Genomic DNA, 23742 nt, shown 5'->3' on the forward strand with positions numbered 1-23742 from the left:
AGCACATCTTTCTGGATCAAGACCACAGCGTGGATCTTCTGAGTTAGGGTGGTGCCCATCGGCAGGTCCACGTACCAGAACCTGAGGAGAGACAGACCTTGGCTGTCAGCATCGAATGGACTGGAGCTGCCCCCGGTTTTCAGGATAACCTGACCTCAAGGCTGTACAGACCTTCTGTCTCCACCAGCATCTTGCCTGGTTCCCTCTTTGGCACATCTTTTCTTCCTTTCCTGGTTCTAAGTCCTTGGACCCCTGGCAGTCTATGAGTTCTGGAAAATAGCCATTGCCATTGTGCAGACCTTCACAGCTGATGACTGTGGTGGGCACAGCCTCTAGGGTGGCCCCTAGGGCATTTAGCAGCTACCCCTCCCTCACCCCACACACATCCAGCCCCCGCGGCTTCACCAAGCCCAGGAGAGCCCTCAAGGAGTCCCCCAGCAGCTCCTCCTGCCTATGTAGTACCAGGCATCCTCTCCTGGCTGCAGGGGGAAGGGACTGGACTTCTGGGGTCCAGCCCCACCCATCAGGGATCTCCTAGGCTCCTGGCCAGCCCCAGACCCTCAGAATGATCAAAGGCAGCCTGGGATCTGAGAGTTGGGGGTGAGACAAGATGGCTAAACCTGGCAAGGGCCTCTTGGCCACAGCCCAGTCATTTCCAGCCAGCAGGGCTGGGGGGAGGGGGCAGGGGGGATGGAGAAAGAACAGCAGGATGTTCAAATGATTACAGGGGAAAGGGAGGGGTGTGGAGTGACTTCCTCAGGGAGACAATCTGGAGACTGGGGGAGAAGTTTCCCTTTTGGCACATGACCCATGAAGCCCTCAGCCCCTTTCCTGCCTGGTCCACACCACCCAACAGACTGGGGCTGGCCTCGCCCCAGCCACTCTCTCTGTGCCCAGCAGTCAGCCAGTTGCTCTGTGCCCAGAACGTCTGGCCAACCTTCTTCAGACTGGCTCCCAAATCCCATGGATTCTTGGATGCCAATACCATTCCTGGGGCTCACAGCCCATCTTGCAACTTTCACATTCTGCCCAAGGGAGACCAACAAGGTGAAGGAGGAAAATTACTCTCCAAACTCAAGCCCACAGCCCCTGCCCACTGTGCTCCCCTCCCCTACCCAACCATTGCCACCAAGAACACTTGGCCATGAAAACTCCTTCTCTGCAGGATCTTCTTTCAGACATGCCCACTAAAACCAACATGTAAGAGCCCAGCCTGGAAGCTCTGGCTTCGACTGCACAAACAGCACACAAACCAACAGTAATAACTTTGACTGCTTAAGAAAATCAGTTCTCTAATCCCTTCTGAGCCCCTTTCTGTGGGATGCTCCTATTCTGCAGCTCTTCTGATGTTAGGAATGTGGAACCCTCAGGGAAGCTAGACTGAGCAAATCAGCTTTGTTTTTCTCAACAAGAGGAGGCATCTCAGGTCAAGGCCAAGGTGCATCTCTGGCCCATCTCACTGACGCAGGGCTCTTCAGCCATTTGAGGGGCTCCTGACATCCTGTTCTGCTCTCTCCTCCCAGAGAACAACCTCTGAAGCTCTCTTCCCTTCCACGGGGTCTGGCTCCAACTCTACCTCTAAATCAATATACAGGAGGGCGAGTGGATTCAGGGAGAGGTCTTGTTTCCTGGCCTGGGCCTTTTGGACTTCCTGAGTGACAAACTCAGGTGTTTGTCTGGTGGTCTCTGAGGCACCCATCCCCCTGTGCATGCTGAAGCTCTAACCATAGACCTCTCTGCAGAGCTGGAGGACCACAGCTTTGGTCCCCGAGGATGTGGGGGCTCCAGGAGGGTCCAGCCTCCACCTCTAGACTTGTGGGCTCCATCCTCTTTTCTTGGCACTCTGCTGCAAGGGAGCTTGGAATAAAGAGGTGACATGAAGTGACTCTTGAGAGTCCCTTGGGTAGCAAGGAGATCAAACCTGTCAGTCCTCCAGGAAATTGACCCTGAATGTTCATTGGAAGGATGGATGCTGAAGCTGAAGCTCCGGTACTTTGGCCACCTGAAGCGAAAGCCGACTCGCTGGAAAAAACCTGGATGCTGGGAAAGGTTGAAGGCAAAACAAGAAGCGGGTGGCAGAGGATGAGATGGTTAGCATTATAGCATTACTGACTCAAGGCACATGAATATGAGCAAACTCCAGGAGACAGTGAAGGACAGAGGAGCCTGGCATGCTGCAGTCCACGAGGTCGCAAAAAGTGGGACCTAGTAACTGAACGATAACAACAATGAAGTGATAAATGTCTCAGACCTGTGTGGTGGGTCCATGGGTGTTTTTTCCCTTTCTCTCTATATCTGTGTGTGTTGGATGAATGAAAATAAGTGTCATACCCTCTAGGAGGTACGTATGATAGATAGGTGTGCTCACAAAGCAGACTTGATATTTCCACAATACAAAATGTCTTCAGGTAAGCCTGGGAGATCCAAGATAGCCTGATGCTCAGAGCACCCCAGAGGCCACCAAAGGATCCCCACGATTGGTAGTGTACACACTAAATCCCAACAAGAAGTGCAGGCATGGCTGAATGGGTCTCTGGAAACTCCTGGCCCAGGACTGAAGTCTAGAGAAAGGCACAGATGGTGCCAGGCATGAGTGGTTTCCAGGATGTTACTCTGGGACTGCGAGTGAAGTGAGAAACAGTGGTTGGGTGTGTGGGTTAGAGCTTACTGGAGGAACCCCTTTAAAGCCCCATCCAGTGTTTACCAGGTGCCTTTAGGCATAACCACTGGAGGCTTTGGGGGTCTGTAATAGAAGTTAGGAGAAAAATGGGAGCTAGGAGAACATTCAAACAAGAATTGGGCTTATCCTGAGACTGCAGGGGCCATATTTGGCTCACTCAGAAGCCAAGCACCACTGGGACTTCCCCGACGGTCCCCTGGTTCAGATCCCTCGCTTCCACTGCAGGCACCATCATCTCTGATTCCTTTTCCAGCCTACATAGGTGTGGTGACACCAGCACCCAGGGACACTTCCTCCAACTTCGCTGTCCTCTTCCACATCACATCCCCTCTCCTGTAGCTTGAGTTCCATAGCCCATTATGTCAGTAACACTGGCTCCTCTCTCTGTTATTCAAGACCCAGGTGAATCCTTGTTCGTCTTCTTCACTTTTACCTGAAAACTGCTGGGACAAGTCACTTAAATAGGAAAGAAGGTTCTGTCCACCTGAAATAGACCTTCAGTACAGTTTAGAAATTCTACCATATATTTCCTTTCTGCTTTCAGACCTTTGTCACTCTCCTCATACGTCTGTCCCTAGGCTCCCCTCACTCTTTACTGCAGACTGAGGTAAGCCCATGGGCAAGCATTTTAGAACCCTTCCAGCCTTTTCAGAACCTCACAAGATGAGTCAAATCATCTTTCTACTGTATACTCAGCCTCTTTCTGTCAACCAGATTTTTCTGACACTGAAACATGCTTAAGTTTCTCCACCTTAAAAAAAACAAACCATGGATTTCCTTGGTGGTCCAGTGGTAAAGAATCCATCTGCCAATGCAGGGGACACAGGTTTGATCCCTGGTCTGGGAAGATTCCACATGCCATGGGGCAGCTAGCCTGTGGTTCACAGCTACTAAAGCCCACGCATCCTAGAGCCTGCACTTTGCAAGAGAAGCCACCACAATGAGAAACCCATACATCACAACTAGAGTGGCCCCAGCTCACCACCACAAGAGAAAGCTACATGCAGTGATGAAGGCCCAGCACAGCCATAGATAAATATATTTTCTCAAACTACACTCACCTTTAGCTGCATTAGCCCCCTAAGCCCCACTGACATCTCCAGCTCTCACCTAAGCTCCAGAGTTCCACCTCAATTGCCTACTTGGTGTGTCCTCTTCCACATGAAATCATGTTCACAAGGGCACTCATGACCTTTTACCTCTCTTCCTCACTTTCAAATGTGGTCTTCAGGAGCTTCCCTGCACTGAGTGTCACCACTCCAGTGGCTTATCCCAGAGACCCAGAAGAGCTTTAGGATTCCCTCCTCTTTCTAATCCTCCATGTCTAGTTCACCACTGACTTTATTCCCCGTTGGCACTCCCATAGTATGTGAATGACTTTCAAAGTGAGAGTCATGCACTCACTAATGTAAGAAGGTGATCTATTGGAGTAAAGGAAGAAAATATTAGGACTTAAGACTTATCTTTCAAAACTTTTCATAACATAAGCAGCATATTAGTAGTGTATTACATCTATATAAGTTGTAAGTAAATAAACCTGCACGATATTCAAATGTTTTCAAGAACAAAAAAAATGTGCAGGTCCTGGTCTAAACGAGGATCACCTTTTGCAAACAAAAAAAAGGAAATAGACTCCTTACTGATCTCCACATCCATCCAACTGCTGCTGCTGCTAAGTCACTTCAGTTGTGTCCGACTCTGTGCGACCCCATAGATGGCAGCCCACCAGGCTCCCCCGTCCCTGGGATTCTCCAGACAAGAACACTGGAGTGGGTTCCCATTTCCTTCTCCAATGCATGAAAATGAAAAGTGAAAGTGAAGTTGCTCAGTCGTGTCAGACTCTTAGCGACCCCATGGACTGCAGCCTACCAGGCTCCTCCGTCCATGGGATTTTTCCAGGCAAGAGTACTGGAGTGGGGTGCCATTGCCTTCTCCGATCCATCCAACTAGCTTGGTAAAATATACATAAAACGCACCATTTTAATCACGTTTAAGTGGCTGCTTTGCGGCATTAAGTACATTCACACTGTTGTGCAATCACCATCACATCCATCTGCAGAACTTTCTCATCTTCCCAACCCACAATTCTGTATCTATTTATTTATTTATTGGCTGCACCATGCAGCATGTGGGATCTTGTTACCCAAATAGGGAATGAAACCGCACCCCCTGCATTGGAAGCATGGAGTCAACCCTAACTGGATCATTTAGGGAAGTCCCTCTCTGTACCCATTAATTACAAACTCTGAATGCTCGAATGCTCCCCTCCTCCCAGTCCCTGTCAACTACCATTCTACTCTCTGTCTCTATGAACTTGACTATTCTAGGTACCTCATTTAATTGGAATTATAGAATACTTGTCTTTTTGTGATTGGCTTCTTTCACTTAGCATAATGTCTTCAGTTTATCCTTTTGTAGTATGTGTCAGAATTCCCTTCCTTTTTAAGGCTAAATAATAGTCCACTGAATGGATATACCTCATTTTGTTTATCCAGTTCATGCATTGATGGACACCGGGTTGCTTCCACCTTTTTGACTTTTATGAATAATGTTGCTATTAACATGGGCATACGAATCTATGTCCACTCTTGTCTCTCCTCTCTAGTCCTTCTCCACAATATAGCCCAAGTAATCCTTTTAAACCCACAAGTATGGTCAAATCAAGTAAAATTTTCTCATCACGTTAGTTTCTTGAACACAAAGCCACTGAAAACATCTGCCGTTACTTCTGCAATAATATCCTTTCCTCCCTGCTTCTTCAACCCTTCCCACCTTAGGACCTTAACTCCTGCTCTTATCCTGAGGGAAGAATTCTCAGGTCACTCTCCTTCACTAGGTCTGGGGATTCTCTCCCTCCCCCATCAACTTTCCCCTCCTAGCACTTGTCTCAGTTGGCACTGTATCATCAAGCGCATTTATAACAATTATTATGTTTCCATCGCTGGAGAATAAACGTATGAGGGAGAGGGCACTATCCAGTTCCTACAGCGCCTACCAAGACCAGGCAGCTAATACGCGCTCAATTTCTCAGTAATTAATTTTAACAATAAATCTGTGTGGACGCAGCTGACCCCTCCCGCCCGGAGGCCAAGTCACAGTAGAGAAACTGGGTGGCTCTGGCCGCCGGTCCTCCAGCGCACCCTGGCTCTCCCACTCGGAGGTCGGGACGGAGGTGCAGGGCCGCCCGCGTCCCCCGCTCGCGTAGCGCGTTGCGAGGCGGGGTCGGCTCCCAGCCGCTGGGTCCTCAGCCACCCGGCGTCAGCCCGGGGCGGGGGCGGGGCCGGCCCGGATACGTCACTTCCGGTGTACACAGCCGGTCCTGGCGGTGCGAAGGGGGTCGGGGCGCGTCGCAGGTGAGGAGCGGGCACGAGCAGCCGCTGCCTGGCTCTGGCTGGCGGGCGGGCGGGCTCACCCACCGAGGGGCGGGAGGGCGGTGGGCCGCTGCCGGGGCTGGCGACTGGACGAGCTCGCTGGGCGTCGCTCCCGCTCGGGGCCTCAGGGCTCAGGGCCGTCGGCTCCCGCCCCTTGCCTGTCCGCTGTGGAGGACGCCGGGCTCAGGGGGAGCTGGCCGGGCGGACGGAAGCCTGGAGAGGCCTCGCGGCTCGTGCTTGGGACTGGGTGCGCGGCAGGGACCCCGCGGATACGGGACATGAGGGGCCGGGGGCGCTCCCTTGGGCCACCGGGGCCGGGGAGGTCGAGCTGGCCCTGGGACCCGCTCCCGGAAACCCCTCGGAGGAGTCCGCGGAGGGACCTCGGCCTATGGGTCTCGGGGTCCGCGGGGACTGCCTAGGGACGCGGCCCTCACGCCGCCCCGCGGCTGCCGGTCGGCTGAGCTCACCTTCCCCGTCGGGGCCGGGCCGGGCCGGGCCCCGAGGAACACGATTTTCCGGCCCCGCTGAGCCCGTTGGCGCAGTCGGGCCCAGGGAGGTTGCGCGGGGACCCCGAGAGGGCCGGGGCTGAGGATGAAGGACTCAAGCTCGAGACGCGAGCGTAGGGTCAGGGGTGTGTCTTCCTCTTCTGCTCGGTGCGAGGAAAGAACCTTGCCTGGTTGGCATGATAAGAATTTTGTTTATTCTCCTCACAAATTTTGCCAGATGGAATACTTAGCTTTGGGGGGAGAGGCCCTAATTTGAAAATAGCTTGTTTCCGCCCCTCACTCCCATTATAAAAGCAGTTCATTCTCCTTTCTTCTCGCTCAAGACAACACACAGTGTTGTGACAGTACTTTTTAAAGTGACAATCATCCTGCAATCTACCACTCAGTGATAGCCATTGCTAACATTTTGGTGATACCAATAAATACATGTATTATCACTTTTATGGACTTCATAATATACCTTCATAATATACCTTCATATTATACCTTCATAATATACCTTCATAATATACATAATATATAATTGTATATCACACTTTAACCAAGTCCTACTAATGAACATGTAGGTTGCTTCCAGTTCGTCATGGGAGAGATGATTCTGCCACAAGGATTTGTCTGATGGTTCTTTTAGTATACATTAACAAATGAGGTCAAAGGTAACATTCATTTTAAAAATGCGTAGTATTATTTTTCTTTTGTTGGCGCTTCCAAAATTATTCTTCATTCCAGTATTTATAACATACATCCATCTTTGCTTCTCTTTTCATAGTTTTTGTTTTTCTTTTAGCTATTTAATTTACTTAAAATAAGGTTTTGGTTTAAGATATGAAAAATTTTCCAAATACCTTCCCAATTTTATTGAATAAGCTATGATTGCCATTCTATCATGTTTTACACCGAAACTTCTAAGTATGTGTTTGTAAGAGACTCCTTACAGGTTTGATATTTAGATTTTGTGTATGCTTTTTCAAAATTCCATTCACAGTATCTTTTGTAAAAATTATTTTTCTTTACAGGTCCAGGGAGTATTTAATGTTTGAATTTTTTAAAAAAATTTTGTTTTTTGAGATAGAAAGTTTAGTTACTACAGTTTCATTTGCTTTCTTGCTGACAAGATAACAAACTCCATATGAAGAGTTCAGGTTTGTTGTGGCAACTTTTCCGTCTGGCATTTGAGATTCTAATCTTCCTCTATTTTTGCACACGAATACGTAGGTTAGCATTGGAGACCAAGATAGAAAAGTTCTCAGATTCCCTTGGCAAGCCTAGATTTTTCTATCTAAAATTATCCCTGGATTTTTGGAAGACAGCATGTTTTAAGCATCCTCTTTAAAAAATTTTAAACAAGTTGCACATGATTCAGCTGAAATTTTTGCTAAATGTTTATTCTGTTGCTGATCTGAAGCCTAATACACCAGGAGCTTTTTGTCACGCAAATCTAACAAGTCTATAGGAAAATTACTGTTTCTGAGAGTTAGTGGACTGGGACATCACATGAGTTGAGTGTCCACTCTCTTCTTTTCCCTCCTGTGACTTTCTGCTTAATGGAAAATGATGACCTTCCAAGGTGGACAGAGAATGTTGGTTTGAATAAGGAATTGCTTTTTTGGAGTTACAGAAAAAGTGAGATCCCATTTTCTCTTAGTATAAGTTCACTGAAAGCCTGGATGTGTCAGGGGTTGTGCTTCAAATGTCTTTATTCATACTGAATCCATCCTCGTGATGGTCCCTTAATGGATAGACACAGTGGCTGCTGCTTTCTCATTTCCCTTGATCATAAGTATTTGGCATGGTGAGCCACGCTTTCTTGCTGTTGTGAACCTCCTCTTGGTTGGCCTTCTTGATGCTATCGTGGTCATTATCTTAACTTTGTGACTGTGCTTTCTCATTTGTCTTTGCTTCTCTTCTTCCCACATCTGCCTGGGAGCGTTTTGTATTTTTGTTGTTGTTCAGTCACTAAGTTGTGTGTCTGACTCTTTGCGACCCCGTGGACCGTAGCACCCCAGGCTTCTCTGTCCTTCACGGTCTCCCAGGGTTTGCTCAAATTCTTGTCCATTGAGTCAGTGATGCTATTTAATCATTTCGTCCTCTACTGCCCCCTTCTCCTTTTGCCTTCAGTCTTTCCCAGCATCAGGGTCTAGGCATTTTCTAAGGCCTGGCTGAATATCTCTACCTCTGTCCCTCAGTGCATGCTCCTCACTCATCCAGTATGTGACTTCTAGGTAGAGACCCACTTCATCCCTTCACCCTGTTTCCATTGGACATGTTCCCAAGGCTATACTGTCTTCAGGTGAGGGAGCCCTTCACTGCTTCCCAAGGTGGCTTGTCCTTCGTGACTCTCAAGTTCTTACCAGTTGACTTATTACAACTCTTCTCCTTTCTTGATTTGGGTTGCATTTGCCATTTGCTTTCTATTTCTTACAGTTTGAGGTAAACTTGTACCTTTGCTCTCAAGGACTTCAGACATAATATGATCCTACTCTAAATTAGAAAATCGAGACCCTGTGAATTTAGTCATGAATTTAGTTAGCTCATGTTTACGGAGTATTTACAGTGTAGGCCAGTTACTGTACTGGAAGATGGGAATACAGAGCTGGAAGGCATGGCCTAGGTAAGAAAACCAGATAAGCAATTTCATCAAGTATCACAAGTGCCTAGAAGCAGGAGACAGGTTTTAGAGATCTTGTCTTTCATGTTCACTGTTGCTATCTCCACAGCCTGAAGCACAGTGTTTCCGGAGGGATTATTTGTTGATTGAATCAATGATCATCTGAGAATGAAATCAGAATGAATGTTACATCAATTATCTATAGTAAAAATACAAGGCAAGAGAAGTTCGTAAATGTAGGTTTGAGAATTTCAGGGAAAACTTTCAAGTTCAACCAGAACGACCCAGCTATAACCCTCAGAAGGCATGATTGGAATGTGTTTGTGGCCAAATGCTTAAACTTAATGTTGTATCCTCAGAAGAAAGACTGGGACTCTGGAAGGAGAGGTTTCGGAAGATATCTTTGGAAATTGGGTTGGTGGGTCCAAGAGAAGAATTGACTTATGTGTTTGTAGTACCATCTGGGGACCCTGATTGGAGGAGCTGTGTGCAGTCCTCCACTGGGCCTTTGCACTTCCAAACAGATGCATGCATCTCTGTTGATACCTCTAGTGGGCTCTAGTGGGAAGAATCTTTCCTTTGCTGCCATGATCCGAAAACCCTTTGATTAGAACATGACTTTACATGGAGATTGCCTGTTGAGAGTGTTCTTCATCCTGACTGATTGGTGAGATTCTGGTCTGTTTCCCCATCGGATAAAAAAATGGGGGTAATAATAACACCTTCCTCTTTGGCCCCCGGTAAGTGCTCAGTATTAGCTCTTGACAGTATTTATAGAGTTTGTAACTGGCCTTTAGGGCTTCCCTGATAGCTCAGTTGGTAAAGAATCTGCCTGCAATGCAAGAGACCTGGGTTCGATTCCTGGGTTGGGAAGATCTACTGCAGACGGGATAGGCTACCCACTCCGGTATTCTTGGACTTCCCTTGTGGCTCAGTTTGTAAAGAATCCGCCTGCAATGCAGAAGACCTGGGTTCGATCCCTGGATTGGAAAGATCCCTGGAGAAGGGAAAGGCTACCCACTCCAGCATTCTGGCCTGGAGAATTCCATGGACTGTATAGTCTATGGGGTCACAAAGAATTGGACAAGACTGAGCAACTTTGACTTTCACTTCTCTGGTTAATACATCAGTCATCTTTGAGCTTAGATGGCCTGAATCAGTCCCCCTGAACCTACTTGTTCCTGAGTGCACTGACAAAGCTGGGAGCTAGAAGGTGGGAAGTCATGACAGATAGGCTCTTCCCAAACTGTTATTGAAAGAATTCAGCCACAGTTGTCAAGGAAGACTTCCAGGGGAAGGCTGGTCTTGAGCTGAATACTGTGGGAAGTAGTGAGTTCATCTCTTCCAGAAGGGGAGCAGGCTTTTAGGCACGGTCATGACAGCTACAGAGGTGTAGAGCTGAGCAACCTTGAGGTATGTGATTTGAAGGAGATTTAGGGTGAAGGGTGTATAGACATGAATAGGGGAGTAGAGGGAAATGAGACTGGAAAGTGGGGCCAGCTTTTGAAGATATACTTCAGAACAGTCTCTAGCTTTTGCATCAGGTGGTGTGTCTATCCCGCTGCAAAGAACTGGACACAACTGAGTGACTGAGCATGCACGCACGCTTCCAGTGTAGGGGGCACAGATTCTATCCTTGGTCCAAGGACTAAGATCCTACAGGCTGCATGGCACAGCCAAAAGAAAGAAAAAGGAATTAAAAGCTAAATGTCCATTGTACACAGCAGTCATTTAGAGAGGGAATGTAGCGTAGAGGTTAAGGGCAAGGACTGTATCCAGATTGCTTGAGTTTATATCCTGCCTCTACTACTTAATTAGTCACTAACTCCTAAGCCTCTCTTTGCCTCAATTTACCCTGTCTGAAAAAGGGGAAAGTAATGGTGCCTACCTCCTGGTGTTATAGTCATGCTTAAAGGAGTTGCAATTTGTGAAGTCCTTAGAACAGTTCCTGACAGGTGTGGTTTTCTGCTGGTGGTGGTCGTGGTGTGGCCCTGTGTTGTGCACCAAAGTGACTGTGAAGATGTGTCCAGTCTGTTTCTGTGTGTCCACAATTCATCTGCAAAGGCTCCATGGTAACTAAAGGGGCTGAAGAAACAGTGGATCTTAAATATTGGTAACTTCTAGAAAAAGTGAAAGGAGAGACAAGGACACAAAGTGGCTTGTTCTGGGGGTGATATGTGTCCGAGATGGACTGAGGCAGAGAAGTGAGGCAGGAAAGAGCTTTGAGGGAGCCTGAAACTGGGGTATATTAATGCCATGGCCAGTCACTGTTCTTAATATATATAAAATGATGATAGATTTATGATAATGACAGTTTGGGCTTGATGAAGTGTGGTAGCTCTACCTTGATCTTTCACATGATTGTGGGGTGTTCCTGTGTAATTTTTTTTAATGAACCCCTTAATGCAGTACATGTGGGTTACTTCCAGGTTGGTGCTTGTAGTCAGTGCTGCCATTGGGCATCCTGGATACAGGCCTCTACGTTTCCTGAGTCTGTTTCTAGGATTCATTCCTAGATGGTGCTGGTTTTTTTAAAAAAAACTATTTTGATTATGTTCCTTGTGTCTAGGCCACCGTCAGATATGTGCTTTTTCAAATTGGTAGTTGCAAAGAATCATAATGTGAAAGATTGATTTTGAGTGTGCAATTAAAGCTAGGTATTACCTGAAAAAAATTCAAATTTTCTTAATTGAAAATGATTTGGGGATTAGGTGCCAGTGAGATGGTCATTATGACTGGCGAACCTAGAAATACCTGAGTCTTCCACTACCCAACTCCCACATCTCAGAGGGGGATGTGTGTGCCTGAGGACAGGTAGAGGAAGCTGGCTTGGCTCCCAGACGTGAGAGCTGCAGTCTGGAACCTAGGGGGGAGAGGGGAAAGTGGTTCCTCTCAGCAGGGACAAGGATCTCTCGTCTTTTTTTTTTTTCATTTATTTATCTGTATTTTTGGCTGCACTGGGTCTTTGTTGCTGTGTGCAGCCTTCTCTAGCTGAGGGAACCGGGGCTCCTCTTTGTTGAGGTGTGAGGGCTTCTTGTGGTGCCTTCTCCTGTTACGGAGCATGGGCTCGAGGCTCAGGGGCTCTGGTAGTTGTGGCTTGTGGGGCCGAGAGCACAGGTTCAGTAATTGGTGCACAGGCTTCATTGTTCCACAGCATGTGGAATCTTCCTGGACTAGGAATTGAACCTGTGTCCCTACACTGACAGGTGAACTCCTATCCACTGCACCACCGGGGAAGTCTACGAGGACCTGTCTTGTGCCCCATCTCAAGGTAGGAGAGAAGGCACCTGTGCTTGAGTCGATTTGTAATGTACTTTGTAATGCAGGGTGATTCATTCCTTAGCACTGCCCCTGTTCTTTCTCTAGTTTGGGGCTGAAAGAGGAGGGAGTGGGCAGCAGGGAAGTGGGAGGAGCCTGGTTTCCTTCCCCTCTTGGAGAACGCAGGGCGGCACTACTTTCAGTTTCTTGCCAGGACTTTGGGAGTTGAGGCCAGAGCTGCAAGAAGGTAAAAAGTATTTTTGAAAGTTGTTATAACTATGTGGGGGTGGGGGTGAAGGGGAATTTGTATTTTTAATGATAGTAGGCCAGAATGAAGAATTAAAAAAAAAGATAAAATGCTGCCCTCTGACTGGTCTGTGGCCTGTTTCAAAGCAGTAGCTTCCATTTATTGAGTGCTGTCCTTTATGGACTTAATCCTCACTGAAGTCCTGAAGAAACTGAGGCACAGGAGTTCAGTAATTTGCATAAGATCTTGGGTTAGTAAATACCATTCGTTCAGCTGATAGTTACCGAGAGCAGGATTTCATATCCAGGTCAATCTGTCTACCAAAGCCATAACTGTTTCCATGAAATCTCACAATGTTGGAGCATCTTAGCCCGCAAATTAAGAATATGAGCCACTGCAGTCCTCCTCCTAGGGGCTGTCTTGCCTGCTTCAGAAAGAAGTGGGGGTAGGAGGTTCCTTGAATGTCCTCACTGCTAAATATTTGACTTGCTGGAATGTTTGCGGAGAAGAATGAGCTCCTGAGCTATAACTCTCATTTACTCGAGTTTTTTGAGAGACGGGAAGGCTTGCTGGGTGTGAAAATTGGAGCTTTGTTCCCAGTCCAAAGGATGGAACTTCTATTATATTCATTGATAAAATTTTTCATGGGTACCTTAAATTTTCAGAAATTATCCTGAATCTGAAGTGTATTTATCTAAAATTTATATGGTTCCTCTCTGTATTAAGAGAAATAGTTTCCATATTACAGTTTGATTTACCCATTTGTACGTAAGCTTCTTGATAAATACTTGTTTTTCCCCATTAGAGGTTAATTTTGGATAGGTTCCACAGTGCAAGTTGTTAAGAATGAGTAGGGCTATAGAACTTTAAAGTTTTCTTAAATGACTTTCTAATGGATACATAAATTTGGAAACTTTGGACTAGACTTAACCAGAGCTGAGTAGATCTAAGCCTTTTCATGCTCTAACACACTGAAACAAAAACTGAAGGTTTTTAATAGGTCTAGGTTAAAAAAATATATTTTTAAACAAATCGGATTTGAAAAATTACATCAGTGTTTTGTAACTTTTAATTTAATGGTTTACTTTAAAGTTATTGTCTCTCCTTGATTTATGCTCTAATTTCCATCAGCAGCATAGTTTGTTGTCATGAATGTCTTCATAGTGCTTGGGTGCATTTTGATGTGCAAATTTTAAATGGTTCAAGACAATTTCAGTTTATAGATAAAAACTTTGTTTCCCTGAGTAAACTTTTTCAGATGTTTAGGAGCCAACTTTGTTCACCTTTTGGAGATACGGGGTAGTTGTTTACAGATAAATCCTCTTGGCAAGACTCTGACTTCCCCTTGCACCGCACCCCCCCCCCCCCCCCATTTCCTTTTCTTTTGGAGATTTCTGTTCAACAGAGATTTTTTTTTTTTTTGACTCAGAGCATTTCTCTAATACAATTCAAAAGTTCTCATATTGTTTTGTTTCTTTGGTCCTACCTCATGGCTTACAGGTACCCGCACCATTGGCAGTGAAAGCAGAGTCCTAACTGCTGGACCACCAGGGTCCTGGACTATTTTGTTTTTAACCTGTGTTATTCTGAAACTAAATTTAAACTCTGTTGCCTTTGAGGTTAGAATATTTCTTTTTTCTGCTGTAACTGAAATTATCAGTTATTCATAGATTACTGTATAAAAGCTTTTTGACAGTCTGCTAATGCTAACTTGCTTTGTTTTTATGGAGGAATGTCATATTTTGTGATGATAAATTGTGTGTTGTCAGCACAGGAGGCAGTCAGGTGTCACCCCGTGGAAGCAGTGTTACCCCATTAGACCAAAATCTCCTTGACACCAGCACTGTTAACCTTTGCATCCTAGGTGCCTAGAGCATTCAGGCGCAACTTACAGGGTTGAGCCATGCTAGAGGACACAGGTGTAGAAGTATCTTTAACTACGATAGATTCTAGCTATGATTAGAAATTTTTAGAATTATGTGAATAGAATTTTTATTTAATTTTTTTCTGTCTGCTTGAGTTTTCATACCTCAATATGATTTTAATATTTTTTATTTTGGCTGCATCAGGCTGCGTATTTAGTAGGGTTTTTTCCTGTCTACTAGCGTTTTCATACATCAGTATAGGAAAGCTTGGACTGCAGATTTTGTCAACAAGTCGGTTATTTAGTAACTTTTTGTTTTGTTTTGGCTGCACAAAGCTGTATATTTAGTAGGGTTTTTTTCCTGTCTACTTGAGTTTTCATACAGGAAAGCATGGGCTTCAGATTTTTCAACCAGTCAGTTATTTAGTAACTTTTTGTTTTATTTTATTTGGGTTTCATCACTGGGCATGCAGTATCTTAGTGCCCCAACCAAGGATCTATAACCAGTGCCCCCTGCAGTGGAAGCACAGAGCCTTAACCACTGGGCCACCAAGGAAGTCCCTGTCTTAATAGCAGTTTTATTTTTTTATTTTTATTTTTTTTTAATAGCAGTTTTAGTAGCCACTTCTTGACCAGGAAAAATATAGTTTAATCTTGGCATCCTTAAATTTTTTCATTGACTTTTTTTTTAAACTCTGATGTAACTTTAATGTTTCAGGAGTTGTCGCACGATTCTTTAAACTAACATGGGTTATATTCCTTGGAAACTTTCTGTATAAACTAGAGCCCAGTTTTGCATGTATTTTTCTTTGGGAGCAGTCTCCTGGGCACAGAAGTAGTCTGGGCTTGGTGGACCCCTAAGCGTCACTTCCTTTCCCCTGGTGTTGGCTCTCCATGCCTCCTTTTCCGTTTCCATGTTTTAATGATACCCTCCCTGCTCAGTGATTTGTGTTCAGGAAGCTAGGCAGTGATTACTTTTGTTTCTGCTTTGTGAATTTCCTCCCCCACTTCCTATTTTTACTGAGCAACTACAGGAAGTGAGGCGTCTCCTGGCTGGCAGCTGCTAAGTCCTGATTTTAGGTGGCAGAGAGCAAGGCTTTAGGGCTCTTTTTTTTTAAATTTAGTTAATTTATTTATATTTATTTATGCTTATTCTTTGACCATACCACACGGCATGTGGAACTTCCCTGACCAGGAGTTGAAACTGTGTTCCCTGCAGTGGAAGCACGGGATCTTAACCCCTGGACCATCAGGGAAATCCAAGGCTTTAGGGCTTTTGGGTGGATTATTGTTTGTCTTTAGGTGGACAGGGGGCTGTCCTGTGCATTGCAGGATGTTTAGCAGCATTCCTGGCCTTACCCACTATCACTCTCTCAGTTGTAACAACCAAAAAATGTTTCCAGACGTTGCAGAATGTCCCCTGGGTGGATGTCTGTGTTTGTGAGTGAGTGAGAGTGTGCTTGTATGTTTGTGTGTATAGCCTTGTCTTCACTTGTTGAGAGCCACTATGTTAAAGATTGAGTGCTGACTTACTAATTTTGTGAAATGGGATAAAATAGAATGTTTGGTCCCTTGGGATTGGAGCTATTTGGTAGTTTTATTCCAGTATCTGATATTCTCATGCATTTTTAGCTTGCTACTTAGATTTTGCTATTGTCTATTATGCTTTTATTGAAAGGTCTTGAGGCCTGAGCATCTGGAGGCTTGGCTTCTAGTCCTCATAGAAGATACTCTTTCTTGGCCTTACATGCTTGCTCCTGAAGGCTAGTTCTTTGGAAGCTGAACAGTGTAAGGGAGAGAGCAAGAGGCATTTAGGATGTAACGGTAACAATAGCCAACATTTATGCAGTGTTTATGCAGACCAGGTGACCAGGATTGAACTGTGAACTGTGGTGAACACAATTGGCAGGAGTGAATGTTGTAAGAGACTGTAAGGAAAGGGAACAGGATAGGGACCACCTGGGCTAACACATTTAGGGTTGATATCAAGGCAGTAAATATACAGGAGGGAGACCAAGGGATGGAAGGATGACTAGCATGTCTTATGAGTCTAGTCCCAGGAGAGTTGAATTTGGGTCCTCAGCAATAGACATGGGTATGATCTAAAGAGAAACAACTTTTCTCTTTTTTCATCTCTCCAGCTCAACTTCCTGCCAATTCCTGTCAAGAATCCTATAGCATGAAACCATCTCCTAAGGATAATAAATAGAATGTCTCAGTCTAGATAATTGGCAGAGGTAGAGTAATGTAGTGATGGAGAGCTCTGCTGCTAGTGGCAGGCCCCCCAAGTGCAAACCAGCTCTTTTGGGGACTATTTACCTCACCAGTGTAGCAGGAACCTAAAGAACTCATTCAGCTTCTTATATTACCTCACAGGGTCATTAGGTAACAAATGTGAAGTGTGTAGCACAGTGCCTGCCACTTAGTATCTATTCAGTTAATGTCAGTTGTTTTTCTGTTACAGTTCTAGTGAATATTAAATGAAATTATGTATCTGAAGCTCTGGGTGTAATGCTTGACACATAGTAGTCACTTAATGATCAGTTTTATTGAGGAGAACTTGGGTGAACATGCCATTTTGTCAGCTTTTTTTTTCTTTTTCTTATCTAGCACTTAGCTTACTGCGTCTGTGGCTAGCAAGGCTGAACATATGAATGCTGTATAGAAATAGCCATTAAATAAATACTGAGGATGAACTAATTATTCAGCGAATAGCTGTTGAATGTTTACAAGGTGCTTAGCACCCTTGAATATCTTAAATGAGCTTCTTGATCTTTGCTGGAGGTGGCAGAGAAACACAGGGGAAGCTGGCAGTTGTGATGCAGTACATTACGGTGCAGCGGAGATGAGGCTAAGACAGGGCTAAAGACAGGATGCTATGGTTGCACACGCAGGTGCTCCTACCGCAGGCTCTGTCAAGGTCTCTTCCCAAAGGAAGTGACGGGTCAGACATCCAGGAGGAGGGAAAGTAAGCCAGGAGAGCTTTCCATGCAGAAGGAGCTCAGTGGGTAGATGGTGAGAGGAAAAATGGCACAGGCACGAACTAGGCAGAAATGGGGTGGGGGAGGTGGGAGAAAGATGGGAAGGTAATGGAGAGCCGTAATCGGCTTTAAGCAGGAGAGTGGCATGATTAATCACACAGCAACCAGAGAGGAGCAGTCCAGGCATTTGGAAGATCACTCACGAGGCTCCTCTATAATTCAGGCAGGAGATAAAGATAGTTAGAACTTTGGATTGGCAGTGAAAATAGAAAAGACTTGTAAAATGTTAAGGAGACAGAACGAACATGACTAAATGATTAATTGAATATAACTCCAGGTTTCTGGCTTATTCGTGTAGGTTAATAGTGATGCCATTCACCAAGACAGGGAAGGAATATGGAAAGACTGGGGAAAGTTGGTTCTAGACATTTGATTCAAAGACCTGTGTACTGGGCCGTTGAATATTTGGAATATGGAGCACAAGAGAAAGATTGGGGCTAGAGAGATGGATTTGGGGATCCTCCCAGTGAGAATTTGTTGATCTTAGAAACAGGGCGCAACATAGAGCTCTGAGGAACCGCAGCATTTCAGCTCGGTCAGTGACTCAGAGAGGTGACTGAGAATGGCCAGAGGGGCAGGAGGAGAACTAGCATCTTTGTCTATCGCTCTTTTTAATGTGACAGCAGAAGGGGAGCCAAAAGAAGAGTCCTAAGGAGAGAGCGAGAGAGACCGAAGAACTGGGTCTTCTGGACATTTTCTCTTGTCTGAATAGATACTTTAAATTTGTGAATGTTGGGAATAAAATTCTTCAAAGCATTTTTCTGGAATGCATTTCTAAATATGGCTTGTGTCATTCTGACTGGCCCCCCCAAACAAAAAAATCACCATGGAAATGGTTGGACTTTGAAGTTCATGGACAATAGCTTCACTTACCTCCCTAATTTCCTGTGAGTGTCCCCACATTGTCAAGAGTGGGTATTTAGATTTACATTGCTGTGGACTGGAGAGGACAGAGATTTTTCTGTTTTCTCTGAAGGAGTTGTTTTTGGAGTCGTCATCTTTATTTTAAATAACAGCTTTATTAAAATGTAAGTTACACACCATCAGTTCACTCACTTAAAGTGTATCATTCAATGATTTTTAGTGTATTCATAGTTATTACAACTACCGCCACAATTTCAGAACGTTTTCATCACTCCAAAAAGAAACGCTGGGGGAAAAAAAAAAGAAACCCTGTGCTCATTAGCAGTCATTCTTTGTTTTTCTCAGTCACCCTAGCCCTAGGCAACCGTTAATCAAACTTTCTGTTTCAATGGATTGGCCTATTCTGGACACTGCATATTAATGGGATCATGCAATTTGTGAACTTTGTTTCTGGCTTCTTTCACTTAGTGTAATGTTTTTAAGACTCATCTATGCTGTTTTATGTATCAGTACTTCATTTCTGGTTTTGTTTTTTTTTTTTTTTTTTGGCTACTTGGCATGGCTGGTGGAATCTTAGTTTCCCAACCAGGGGTTGAAAACCAGGCCCCAGCAGTGAAAGCACCAAAATCCTAACTACTGGACCACCAGAGAATTCTCATGCTTCATTCCTTTCATGCCTGAAGAATATTATTCCGTTGTATGGCTATCTGCCACTAAGTTGTTACACATTTGGGTTATTTCTGCTCTTTTACTATTATGAATAATATTGCTCTGGACCTTCATGTACAGGTTTTTGTGTAGACATATGTCTTTCATTTTTCTTGGGTATATACATAGTTGTGGAATTATTTGGTCTTATGGTAATTCTGTTTAACCTTTTGAGGTACTGCCAGACTGTTTTCCAAAGTGTCTGCACGATTTTATATTTCCATAGATTCCAGTTTCTTCACATCCTTGCTAACACTTGTTTTGACTGTATTTTTATCATAGTCATCCTAGTTGTAAAGTGATATCTCATGACTTTGATTTGCATTTCCCCAATAGCTAGGGATGTTAACCATCTTTCCATTGCTTGTTGGCAATTTGTATATTTTCTTCAAAGGGTTCATCTATTTTTGATCATCACTTTGGACAAGGTAGATGAAGTTGTAAAACCTGATACTGTAAAAGAACAGATGAACATACAGAGAAATGAGGGAAAAGCATGCGTGTGTATGTGTGTGGTAAAAGATGCTATAAACAGAGAAAGACGAAGGACGGGCTCCCCAGAGAAATAACTAGCACTCTTTACCCATCTCAGGCATGAGCTTGAGAAACAGGGTGCTTGATGATCCTGTTATTTAGCTGGGACTTTTCTTCCAAAGTAAAGCCTCTACCATGGTCTCTCTCTTCCGCACATCACTTTGTCTTAAGACTACAGGTATTGCAACCACTGCCAAGTTTCTGTAGATCTGTGGTCTGACAAGTAGAGAGGTCAGTTGCCACATGGATTAATAGTTTCATCTATATTGAAATGTGTATCAGAATATCCTTCCTTCTTAAGTTGAATAATATTCCATTATATGATTATATCACAGTTTGTTTTTCCATTCATCCATTGATGGACATTTGGCTTGTTTCAGCCTTTTTGCTATTATGCATAATTCTGCTATGAACATTGGTGTACAAATATCTGTTTGAGTCCCTGCTTTCGGTTTTTTTTCTGTATATACCCAGGAGTAGAATTGCTGGATCATATGGTAATTAGTTATTAATGTATGTTTAATTTTTTGAGGAACTGCCATCCCGTTTTCCAAAGTGACTATACCATTTTACATTTCTACCAGCAATGAACAGGGCTTCAGTTTCTATATCCTTGCCAACATGTTGTTTTCTGTGTTATTTTTTCTTTTTATAATATTGTTTCTAATGCATATGAAGTGGTATCTCATTTTGGTTTTGTTTTGCATTTCCCTAATGATTGGTGATGTTGAGTATTCTTTCATGTGCTTATTGATCATTTGTTTATTTCTTTGACAAATGTCTATTCACGTCCTTTGCCCATTTGACAGTTGTTTTGTTTACATATATATTTTTGAGTTGTATGAGTTCTTTTTATATTCTGGATATTAATTCCTTTTCAGATAAATGATTTACAAATATTTTCTCCCATTCTTTGGGTTATCTTTTTACCCAAAGTTATCTCTGCCAGTTGTGTCCTTTGATGTATAGAAGTTTTAATTTTGATGAAGTAAAATTAGTCTAGTTTTTCTTTTGTTGCCTGTGCTTTTGATGTCATATGCAAGAAATCATTGCCAAGTCCAAACTCATTGATTTTTATATATTTAGGGAATTTCACTCCAAAAGAGTTTTTCTTTTGATTCTTAGATTCTACCACTTTTGGCCATTAATAGAGCTTAATTTTCAGGTTGACTCTGAGTCCTAGGACACAGGCTGGGTAGTGTTAAATGGGTTCCCTAATTTCTGACTGGATGAGAATTCCTGGGCTTATCTTTTAGTTTTTGAGCCTAGATCTACAATCAGCGATTCCTTTCTTTTTTTAAAAAATTATTTATTACTTATCTCTGGTTGCATTAGGTCTTCATTGCTGTGCTCTGGCTTTTCTCTAGTTGCGGGCCAGTGGGGGCTACTCTTCACTGAAGTGCAGGGGCTTCTCATACAATGGCTTCTCTTGTGGAGCACAGGCCATAGGCACATGGGCTTCAGTAGTTGCAGCCCACAGGCCTGGTTGCTCCATGGCATGTGAAATCTTCCCAGACCAGGGATCCAACCTGTGTCCCTGCATTGGCATCCACTGTATCACCAGGGAGGTCCCAAGAATCAGCCATTTCTATAAGGAGTTCTCATTCTAGTTGGTGGGAGGAAATCATATTAAGGGAGATAATTGCAACTGAGATATGAATTTAGGTTTTTTCAGTAAAGTAAATGTGTGCTTTTTAGAAAGAAAAAGATAAATCATGATTCAAATTTAATAGAAGGATTAAAAGACTTTTATTTCTTTGATTTTATATTTGTCTCCCTTTTCTTTTGTTGACCAGAGAGATACAGTCAAGATCCTGTTTTAATTTGAAATAACCCTTCTCTGTACCACTAATAGGAGTTGGCTGATTCAGTGGCCAGGAGTGAGAAATATGGAGGAGACCAAGTAGATGAACCTGTTTCCCACTCCTGACTGTACCTGCTGATTCAAAGCTGGACATTTATCCAGCTCTTCCTGGAGGAGGGCTGTACTTCTCCACTTGTCTGGCTTCATGCGTTCTGTGAAATGTCTAGCTCTGTTCTGGTTTATCGTGTCGTACAATTTCCTCTGCTTCCTCTCTGTCTTCTAGAAAGTGACCAGCACTTAAATAGACTGTATCCCTCATCTGTTCTTATTACTGTTACGTTGATTCCCTTGTGAATATCTTTACTGTTATGTCTTTGGGATTTGAGCAACGTGGGCAGGTAAGTACATGTGCTGTTTTATTTAGCCTGTCATCTTGAAATGAAGCTACTTTGTGCCATACCGTTTCTGACAACGCGTGCTGAGTGCTGCGTGCGTGCGGAGTCACTTCAGTGGTGTCTGACTGTGTGACCCTGTGGACTGTAGCCCACCAGGCTTCTCTGTCCATGAGATTCTCCAGGCAAGAATACTGGAGTGGAATGCCATGCCCTCCTCTGGGGGATCTTTCCAACCCAGGGATCGAACCTGAGTCCCTTATGTCTCCCGCATTGGCAGGAGGGTTCTTTATCACAAGTGCCACCTGTGAAGCCCCATTTCTGACAGTAGGACTGTTTTTCACTCCTTTTTCTCTATTGGCTTAATGACTGAAATGGATTTTAAATTGTTCTCTGTGTTCACAGATAATAGCTATCACATCATTGAAACGTGATGCCAGCCACCCTAGAATACAGAGGTTTCTACTCAGTTAAGGGATTGGGTGACTTTATAAGACCTTTCTTGTCAGTAACTTTTTCTCAGACAAGCAGAATAATAAGGCCTACTTATTTTCACTTATTGGAATGATGATAATAGGATCATCAAACATTTAGTAGTTAATATGTGCCAGACATTATTCTACATGCTTTCTATGTATAAACTCATTTAACTCAATAACAGTAGTTATGGTTATTATCCCTATTTTACAGACGATGAAACTGAGGCACAGAGAGGTTAAGGAGCTTGCCCAAGGTCACATAGCTGGTAAGTGGCAGAGCCAGGATCCCACCCAGTTAGTCTGCCCCAAGGCCACTGTTTTCCACTACATTCTCTGAAAGGAAGCCCTTCAAGTTTTTTCAGGATGACCACTTTTTTTTTAATGTTATCAGTTATGGGTATAAGAAAGCCCTTTTTAAAAAATTTGTTTATTTTTAATTGGAAGATTATTGCTATACAATATTGTGTTGGTTTCTGCCATAAGGAAAACCCTTTTATACTTAGCTTTTGCCTAGTTTCAAGCCTGTTCTTTGTTATTGGTTGAATTACAAATTGCTGCTGACTTTGATTATAGAAAGGAATGTTTTAAAAGATATAGTTAGGTCTGAGTTCAATTTTAATTTATTGAGAGTTTTTGCAAATTATTGTAGTGTTGAAAAGATGTGACATCTCCTAAAATGTCCTTTTCTACTATGTGTTTGAGAGTCTTAGGCAGCATTAAAACTTATGAATACAACACAAATCTTACAAGTCTTGGCTACAGCTAATTTCTGAGGTCTTTCACAATGCATATTTATTTCCATGTAGCATGAATAGTGGATTCATAAATGGTGAATATTTTCCCAGTGAAAATTCTTTTCAAGAAAATACAGAGCAGAAATGTCCTTAAATGGATTGAACATATTTTAGCCCTTCAGGGAGATAAATAGGGGGGGAAGGCTTTCAAAAAACAGCAAGACAAGCACTGAGAATACTTTAAAAAAGGAAGGGATGTATCCCCATGCTTACATACATGTTTGTGAGCATTTTAAACTTTTTTTGGCTTTACTAGGTCTTTGTTGCTGCACATGGGCTTTCTCTAGTTGTGATGTAGAGGGGCTGCTCTTTGATACTGTACATGGGTTTTTCATTGCAGTGGCTTCTCTTGTTGTGGAGCACAGGCTCTAGGTGCTCGGGCTTCAGTAGTTGTGGCACATGAGCTTAGTTTCTCCATGGCATGTGAAGTCTTCCTGGACCGAGATCGAACCTACGTCCGCTGCATTGGCAGTTGGATTCTTATTCACTGTGTCACCAGGGAAGTCCTTTTTAAAACTTTTTATTTACAGAAACGTTTGATCATGTGCAACAGTAGAACAGATAAAACAATGAACCTCGTGCGTGCCTGTCG

The 23742-nt window shown here is 43.8% G+C and overlaps 1 protein-coding gene across 6 annotated transcripts in view; it reads left to right on the plus strand.

The window, feature by feature from the left end:
• Positions 1-5831: 5831 nt before the first annotated feature.
• The window catches only part of GARRE1 (granule associated Rac and RHOG effector 1), an 81305-nt gene continuing 63394 nt past the window's right edge, over positions 5832-23742 (plus strand). Inside the window, exons 1-3 of one of the 6 annotated variants that reach the window (XM_069550332.1) lie at positions 5968-6033; positions 12372-12436; positions 22568-22622. The gene's annotated coding sequence lies outside the window, so the exon portion shown is untranslated. Of the gene's footprint in view, positions 6034-12371; positions 12437-12570; positions 12671-22567; positions 22623-23742 lie in introns of those variants that run through there. The other 5 variants (XM_069550330.1, XM_069550331.1, XM_069550328.1 and 2 more) reach the window with 5 other exon arrangements.

Source organism: Ovis canadensis, chromosome 14, assembly GCF_042477335.2.
Source record: "Ovis canadensis isolate MfBH-ARS-UI-01 breed Bighorn chromosome 14, ARS-UI_OviCan_v2, whole genome shotgun sequence".
Taxonomy (NCBI): Eukaryota; Metazoa; Chordata; class Mammalia; order Artiodactyla; family Bovidae; genus Ovis; species Ovis canadensis.